Source organism: Diadema setosum, chromosome 8 (assembly GCF_964275005.1).
Source record: "Diadema setosum chromosome 8, eeDiaSeto1, whole genome shotgun sequence".
Lineage (NCBI taxonomy): Eukaryota > Metazoa > Echinodermata > Echinoidea > Diadematoida > Diadematidae > Diadema > Diadema setosum.
Window position 1 is genome coordinate 19,070,809 of NC_092692.1, and position 8,813 is coordinate 19,079,621.

The following is an 8,813-nucleotide window of genomic DNA, read 5'->3' on the forward strand; positions in this document are numbered from 1 at the left end:
GTTTAATAATGATCACCATATTATGTCTATAACTTTCATTTTACATAATTCATTATCATGTGTGATCCACACATAGATGTCCCCATACATTCAATTTAAAATACAGCACACAAGTAATGTACATTTTTGTGGACACTTTACAGGCTCCTATCATGAACTTGTTTGCCTGTATGAAAATTTGAATATTCTGAATGAGCTTGCGACAGGTTGAAACGAAGTTGCATAGCCATTGCCGAAAATGTATGGGCATTCATTAAATTTATGGACAAATGCGAAATTGGTTGCCACATTAGTTAATTTGAACTAAGACAAAAACAATTATGAATGACGATATTTCGATACATAAGGGTACCTGACGAAAATGAATGCTTTTGATATGAAACTGAATGACAAAACAGTGAAATTGGTCGGGAAAACCCACATTAACCAAGCGTAGAATTATGAAATTCGGTGATGGAATCACCGTTGCTAAGTAAACAAGGTGTACGAGATCATGACATCAAATGAAATAATTTGATAGTAATTAGATGACTAAAGATAATGGTACTGATAACGCCAATGACATGATTTATAAAAGTGATAAAGATGGTTATGATATCATATGAATGATGATGGTGCTGATTACAATACATTAAAACATGCAGTGGTATTCATGACGATAACGTAACGAGTGCTGCAATTACGACACTGTAGCTCTCTTTCATATCCTGGATCGCATGCACGCCTAAGCTACTGACAAAAAACATTTTATCTTTGTTTATATCAAGGCAAAGGATCAGACAGAGCAAAATAGTTTTCTTGAAGGATGCCAAATTTTGATGGACCCTTCTACATCCCATATTTGTAAATGAGTTTGAGTCACTGAAGTTCAGCAAATGTTTTCCTCTCCACAAAATAATCACTATGACTAAGCATAATGAAACAAGTATTTTTTCTTTACATGACATTGGAAGTTTTAAAGTGTCGCTGGTGTGTAGATGTATACACATGGAAATATTTTAGACTGTGAAGTGCTAGGTCAGGACAGAAAAAAGTGATTTTAGGCAAAATACTATTTTTGTAATGCCACAAATACATACAAAAATTCAATTAGTTTTGTGAAGTTAGAATATGACAATTATGATGTACTCTTGTCATCAACTGTTCTGCCAAATCTGAATTGAATTGAGTACGATAAAAGGATGTTTTTACGCCACGTTCTGTGCTTAAGAAACTTTTAAAATATGTTCACATGTTATTGCCGGAAAAAGTGATATTATGTTCACACTATAAAACAAGAATCTTCAGGAGTATAGGAGACAGATGAAGTAGAAAAAAAAACCAGAAACTAAATGCGGACGGATAATTATGATAATAAATTATGAACGTAACACTAAGGGGAGTGTTATCATGCGTTATAGGGGCTTTTGCGCATGTGCGGCAAAGCACCCCATGCTGATGCCGGTAATAGACAGCAGTTCGTAATGCTTCAACAGACTGATGATAAAAGAAGCAGTATAGAACATTTAATCTGTAAAGATTTATATGCTTGCCAATCAACTGTATAACTTAACGGAAAGGTTAACACAAATCTTGTTTCGTGCTTTATTTCACTGTTTGTTATTCTCTGAGACAAGGGGTAGCAACACACGAAGTCGCAGATAAAACCATTTGTGTCCTGTGTTGTCTTGTTCTTGGATACACTCGTGCTTGTTGTTTTTTTTTTAATACGACATAGTGGTAGCATGGTCAGGTTTTAGCGGAATTATTATTTTGAAACACACACGACAAAGTGGTTTACCGAGAAGGCCTTTCACATAACTGATATATCTGAACCGTCCTTGGTATCTCATGCAGTATTAAACATTAAAACGGACACTTCTCTAGGTACACAACCGTGTGGGCCTTAACAAGATGGAAGTAATTCTAATGGACATGTATTCTGCCACTCCGCGCTGCAAAATATTGTGACACTAGAATTAGATTCTAACCTGTGAACTTTTCTTTTTCCTCATTTGATGTCGGGTGACGGTCTTTAGGCGGGAAATGGGAGAAAGCGGTGATTGGGTAGTTCGGCGTGTCGTCTGATTATCAGCTAACATTATACAAGCCCAAAATAACTCGAATTAAATGACTGTACTTAGCAAATGTAATCAAAAGTGATGCGACATTTTTATCATCTTCTTCTGGTTACGTAGTCTAGACCTGTCCTTTGCTGCAAATGGTTGAAACAACCTTTATGAGTTTATACCGTTGTTTCATGAGAAAGCGATTGCTATAGTTTCTATGGAACAATAATTGCTCGATCATCCATTTTTTGCATTCATGTGAGTGATATCAAATAAGGTGACCTCGACCTACTAGCAATATTTTAAGCAAGTTCATACTTTCCTTTTCTATCCATCAGCGTTACTGTCGAATGACGTTTATCCAGGTATGATATGAAGAGGGCAAGTATCATTGTACGCCACGTATTGACCGAGTGCTTCAATCTTATAGGTCAGGTTCAATCTACTCTCACAAAGGAAATCAATCTAAATCCTTTTCAAAGCCAGAACAATGTGCAAAGAATCGATATTCATACTGAGATCGATTTCTTTCTTTAAAGCCAGTTTCGTTGCCTATAATACTAATACGGTTTAGTGCTCAAGGTAGATATCGGTATCGTTCGCATAGAGTATCAGCCTCTCTCGTAACAGTGTATAATCGATCAAATTTATAGCATGTCTTGAAAGCTCGATCGAGATGAGAACTAATAATGATGAACAATCGATGATATCGGATCTGACATTAGTCACGTGAGACTTTCGATCACGTGAAATTATAGAATGTGTCCAATGACATTTAACACGATCGGCACAAACCAAGTGTGACACATTTTTATTTATATAGTTGTTATACAGCCCAATGTCTGCCAAGGGATGAAAACACAGCAATAAAAAAAAAAAACGCTTGAAATTGTCGGAAAATTAATAATCCGAGATCGATGGATATAAAGGTGAAAAGAATTGAAAGTTAAAGGGAATAGATATGAAATACACCAAGACAACAATTTGATTTGAAGGAAAAGAGTGCATCATCGTATCCGTCTGAGCAAGGCAGTTAATGCTAGGGAAATGTAGGACAGCAAATTAATCTCGCTAAGCGGTATCCGTCAGCACATAGAATATAGGAATTAAGTGGCACGACTAGCTTAAAGGTATTTCAATTTTGTAAACTTTGGCCATTGTGTGTTAAATAATAGACACTAGCAATCAGAATAGAAAATAATGACGCGGTGACGACGGGGATTACATTGGTCTTTATGTATTTGTAGAGTCTACCAAAGTAACAACAGCAACTAATTTATTGGATGTATTTCTTTTTCTTTCAATATTGATGATTCTGTAAGATGGATGGAAGATAACGAGCTGGTGTCGAAAAATCAGTCACATTTTCTGAACGAGTTCCTTGCACAGATCTTTTTTTCTTTTTTTAAAAAAAAAAAGAAGATTCATATTACCCATAATTTGAGTTAGTCCTAGCAATATTCATTTGTCTTTACGATTTGTCTCTTACTGGATAGAGCATACCACACGCCTTGTTCAAAACCATTTTTTCTTTCAGAACAGGGAAGGAATTATATCATTTGATATTAAAAAAAGGCCCGAAAAGCTGGTATTAAAACACAGTGTATTATTGAAAATAAAAGGTGGCATTAAGGAATACACTGAATTATTTATTCACAATTTTAATGCAAATGTATTTTTGGGGCAAAGAAGAGGTCCCTTCTCAGTCAACAAGGAATAGCAACCATTATGAAGATGGTTGCGATAATGATTATTTCGTTTCGTTGTACAGTACAGTTATTATGTCATGTTATTTTTTGTTTCGAGGAATTGTGAAAATAAAATGGATGTAAAGAGATGCGGAACACAAAACGTTTCTATATGTGTGTGTGTGTGAATTGAAATTGTCGTCGGCGAGAGAGAAAAAGGGATTCACATCATTAGTCACAGCTATAAATCTCCATGGCAACCGGGAGGCTGACGAGCGATCGCTTACCACTTCATCGCAAAAACAGTTAACCCCGGCAGTACCACCGGTAATTATGCTGCGTTAGATGTCAGCGGTGTTTTTTTTTTTTTTTAAAGCAGTGATCTAGAGTGAATGAAAGGCGACGTTTCCATAGATAGAGAACGAGAAAGTTTGAATAACAGTGTCGTATACAAAAGCAGGGATCTGGAGAAGAACCGAGTCTCGGCAAAAACGTAGTGTAAAGACTATTTTCTACAATCATCATGAAACGTATCCTATAGTCGGGCAACTCTCCGCTACACTCCGCTCGGAGCATGAATCATCTCAACCGCTCCTCCCCCCCCCCCCAAAAAAAAAAGCTTGCTCGAGAGACGTTATTCTCTTCTAAATAGTGTTTTGATGTTCTAGTTTGATTGATAATGCCTATCATTACTATATTTGTTTGTGTCTTTCAGATCCAGAGAATTGCAAATAACATCCATTTCATGATTAAGCTGCAGTTTTTCTGTTTTGCTGTTGTCTATAGGTCGGTGTTTAGAGTATAATTGTAGGACGAGATCATAATGCCAGTAAATGATTGGAACAGGGAAAGAAGGAGGAGGAAGGGGGGGGGGGGGAGAAATCGAGGAAGAGCTATCATGTTGTAGTGTTAATGACAGGCTGTATCATAGAATGTCACCGTAATCGAGCCGGTGCAGGTCAATGAGAATCTTACAGGTATTCCGCAAGAAGTGTAGCCGAAGGCGCCTTGATGAAAGACTACTTTGCAGAATGGCGGCGTAGATGCGAAGACCCAATCACGTGGTGTAATCGTCTGGAGATGGCTAGCAATATGGAATCTCTCCATAGGGAGACTAAGGTTTTTTTCTCCTTAATTTATTTTTTTTTTTTCAATTTCACAATTCAATGTTGATGTTCAAAAAAAAAAAAAATTCAAATTTGTGCATGGAACCTCCTTGCTGATGTAGTACTGTAAGTGGGAAGAGTTTCATGAATGCTTCAATTCATTAATATTCATTTTTAGTAAACCCAAGCATACGAAAGGAGAAACGGAATGCCAAGAAACCGTTTAATAAGCTGATATTCGAAAAGAAATGTATATATTTTCTCTAATGTGTGAGGTCGTCACAAATTCCTTGCCTCCTTCTTTACTATTGTAGAGTTCGAGCATGGTGATGACCCCACCCCCCCCCCCAAAAAAAAGTAATAACAATTAATCAATGTAGCAAAGTCTCCTTTTCAAATAAAAAACGACTGTGGAACAAAACGGAACACAGAAAATGAGTTTTGACAAGGGCTGCTTTAAAAAAATATATGTATCTCTTGGACATTGTACACGTTCTCTGCATTTAGATAAGTTAATCTTGAAATCTTGAAATAGAATAGAAACATAAAAGAAAATCAATTTGAACTATCGTTTATTTGTTTACCAATTGTTTGAAAATTTACATTTGATTACTAATGGTGACTCACCTCACTACAAACTTGGTTGTAATTTTGCTGGAATTATCAAAAACAAAATTGACAGACCCCCCAAAATAGGAACCATTGTAATATAGACTACATTTTGACGGTCATTAGCCTTGTTCATCGTAAAGGTCCAGTAATTACTTTAATTTCAGTAGTTTTTTTTTTTCCGATGGGACAAAGTGTAAAATAAATATGCTTGACTTTGTACCGATGCGATAATACTATATTTGAAGCCAGTACATGTAGTACACAAAAGGGGAAATCAGTCAGTAAAGCCTCCAGTCGGGATTAAGTTAACAAAAAAAAAAACAACAACAAACAAACAAAACTTCATAAGACTAGATGTGTAAATGATTACATACTGTATCACAAATACAAGTGAACACACACACACACACAAACACTCTGAAACATATACCACTTGAAGACCCTGTAGATTGCTTATTTTTTTCGACTCGCAGAAACGTGACGTCATGTCAAATCTTGCACACACGTCACATCACCACCACCCCTCGATCCCCCTCCCGTCAATTGATTGATATCCGCGGTTTTAACGGTTCATCCGTGGTTTTTACAGTTCATTCGCGGTTTTTACGGTTCTCTCCCGAGGCGGTTGGGGGAGCTGATAGACGACGTGCCACTAGTGTGCTAGACCCCAGCATGACGTCATCAATTCTCAATCCACCGTGACCCATTATTCCCAGATACCCTGATGATAAATTATATGCATACAAAGACTTTAATTGCAAAACAGGTTAAGCGCTATTTTGAAACATCTTTAAAGTAAGTTCATCATCAGACAGAACAAAATGAAACCTTTCTACCATTACCTCACATGTTGCATATTAACAAGGAATACTCTTTAATGTTATGATTAAAACTATCACCTATTTTCTGATCATTTTCTTTGTTTCTTAGCAGGTTTCATCACAAATATTTAAAACTGACAAGAATGAAGTTTACTCATTTTGCGATGAAACTCTAACAATAAATATTTCGACAAGAGCCAACTCTTTCAATTTTGTTTTTGGTATGATTATTAAAGGGGATGGCTAGTAACTGATCAGTGGGAATCAGTGGGAATGCTGGGGGTGATTGTTCCAATCCTTGTGGGATTCATTTAAGAGTACATTATATATCTATTGTTGTGTGAGACTTATTTGCTTCAGAACGGTCTCATATTCAAGTAATATGCAGTTTAATGCCCCGTCACTGTACAGGCATGCTAACCTGGAAACATTAAACTGCACATTACCTGAATATGACACCATTCTGAAGCAAATCATTTTCACAGAACAATAGATTATAATGTACTCTTAAATGAATCCCACAAGGATTGGAACAATCATCCCCCAGCATTCCCACTGATCAGTTACTAGCCATCCCCTTTAAAGGTAGGGAATCCCATTTGCATGCCTCAAATGAAGAGTTGTATAAATACAGTGGTATGTTGAAGAGAGTATCAGTTTAGAAACTCCCATAAAGTATTGAAAGTGGAAGGTAACATTTGGTACATTTTCATTGACCGTTAGATTTTGAATTGAATTTTTTTCGGGGCTCACCGTAAATTCCAGTACATTACTAGGCTACCTTTGCAGACCCATGCACTGCATGTGTGCCAATCATGTATATTTTGTGAAGAAAGTTCATCAAAACTTACAAACATTGCTATATACATTCTTGCCACACACTCTATATGTTATTACATCAGCTCTTATACTTTTAGATTTGTGTTTATAGATAAAAAAAATACAGAAGACTGCTACAAAAAGGCTTAAGTGTGGCTGACACACAAAACTATTGAGTAGTTGAGTTTTGTGCATTATTCAAATTGTAGATAACTGTTGACTTCCAAATTTCTCAGCAGTGGCCTAAACAAGTCCCCTGAGGTTCATATTTAATGTTTTGCTGCATTTTGGGAGGTCTGTAAAAGGTATCCCCTACCTTTAATACTCCATTCCTTTGGGAAGATCAAGCTGATGTCAGACTAGTACCGTTCCATTCATTACTTGTCTTTTCATCAGCAAGAAGGCATATTAGTTTAGTATTTTAATTTAGTTTTTCATTTTAGTATTCAATTATCTATGTTGGGGACATTGGACACTGTGTACAATGCTAGGGTTGTTCTTGTTTTGTTTTTGTTTTTTGTTGTTTTTTTTTGGTACCAATTGACACTTAAAGCACACATAGGGTACTAAGTAAATGACAAAGAAGTTGATTATCTCCGCTATCATCCCATTTTGAGCTACAAAAACTGGCCCAACATAGTTCCGTACATCCTACTTGTATTGCGTCGGAGCACATGTAAGTCGAAGACCTTCACTTGCCAAGTTGAAATCTGAATGATTTCTCAAGTGTGAAACAAGGATTTGAAGAATCAAGGCAAAAACACTTTGCATTAAGATTACAAAATATCACGAGGTATTGATGGAAATTGATATCAGGAAAGATTAAGCAATTACCTGGAAGTATTCACAGGTAACATTCAATGTATACTCAGAGTCAGTAGTCTCGTTGTAGAATCGCTTTATTTGTTCTCACGCCTCTGCACATGAGATTTATTCATTTTGGATGACGTACAAACATAAGATGAGTTCATGTATATTCAAACATACCACTGATAAATAATAATTCATTACATTTGAATAAATATTACATGTAATATCTTGACATGAATAACATTTACTACCAAATACAATTTAAAAGTGTTCGCAGGGATAACTTTTCATCCGAAGTCATATACAATGCCATGTAGTCAAATGTTAAATAAGTACTGGTTATTGGTGAACCAGTCACCAAGAGTTTGGATAGGGCTACATAATATTCATGAGCAAAACAGAGACAAGAAAATTAATACTGGAATGACCTGAGAAGAGAATACAGTCAACCATGCTTAAGTCGACCTCGCATAAGTTGAATAAGTCGAAGGCCTTTTTAAGTCCTCTTATCTTTATATTCCATTGATTTTAACCTGTATCAGTCGAATTTTCCCTATAGGTCGAAGCTAGGTCTTCAGTCCAAATAGATTAGACTTTGGCAACGCTGACTGTATATTGGAACGAGCTGCTTGGGACCAGTGAGATTTTGTTGTTATATCCAGTATCTCATTACATCAAGGACAAAAACCACAGAATTTAAGAGGAATCAGACTGGCACAATTACCTCATTTCATCAGGTATCTCATTATGAAGAGGTTCCACTGTATATAAAATTGAGACAGCACCACTGAGGTTGTATTCAAGTCTTATAGTTATAGAGTCTGCTCAAAGAGAATAGTCTGAGATTTGGAGATTTGTTGAAAGTGGACATAGAATGTGAAAGATTTGGGATGTTTAATACACTGTATT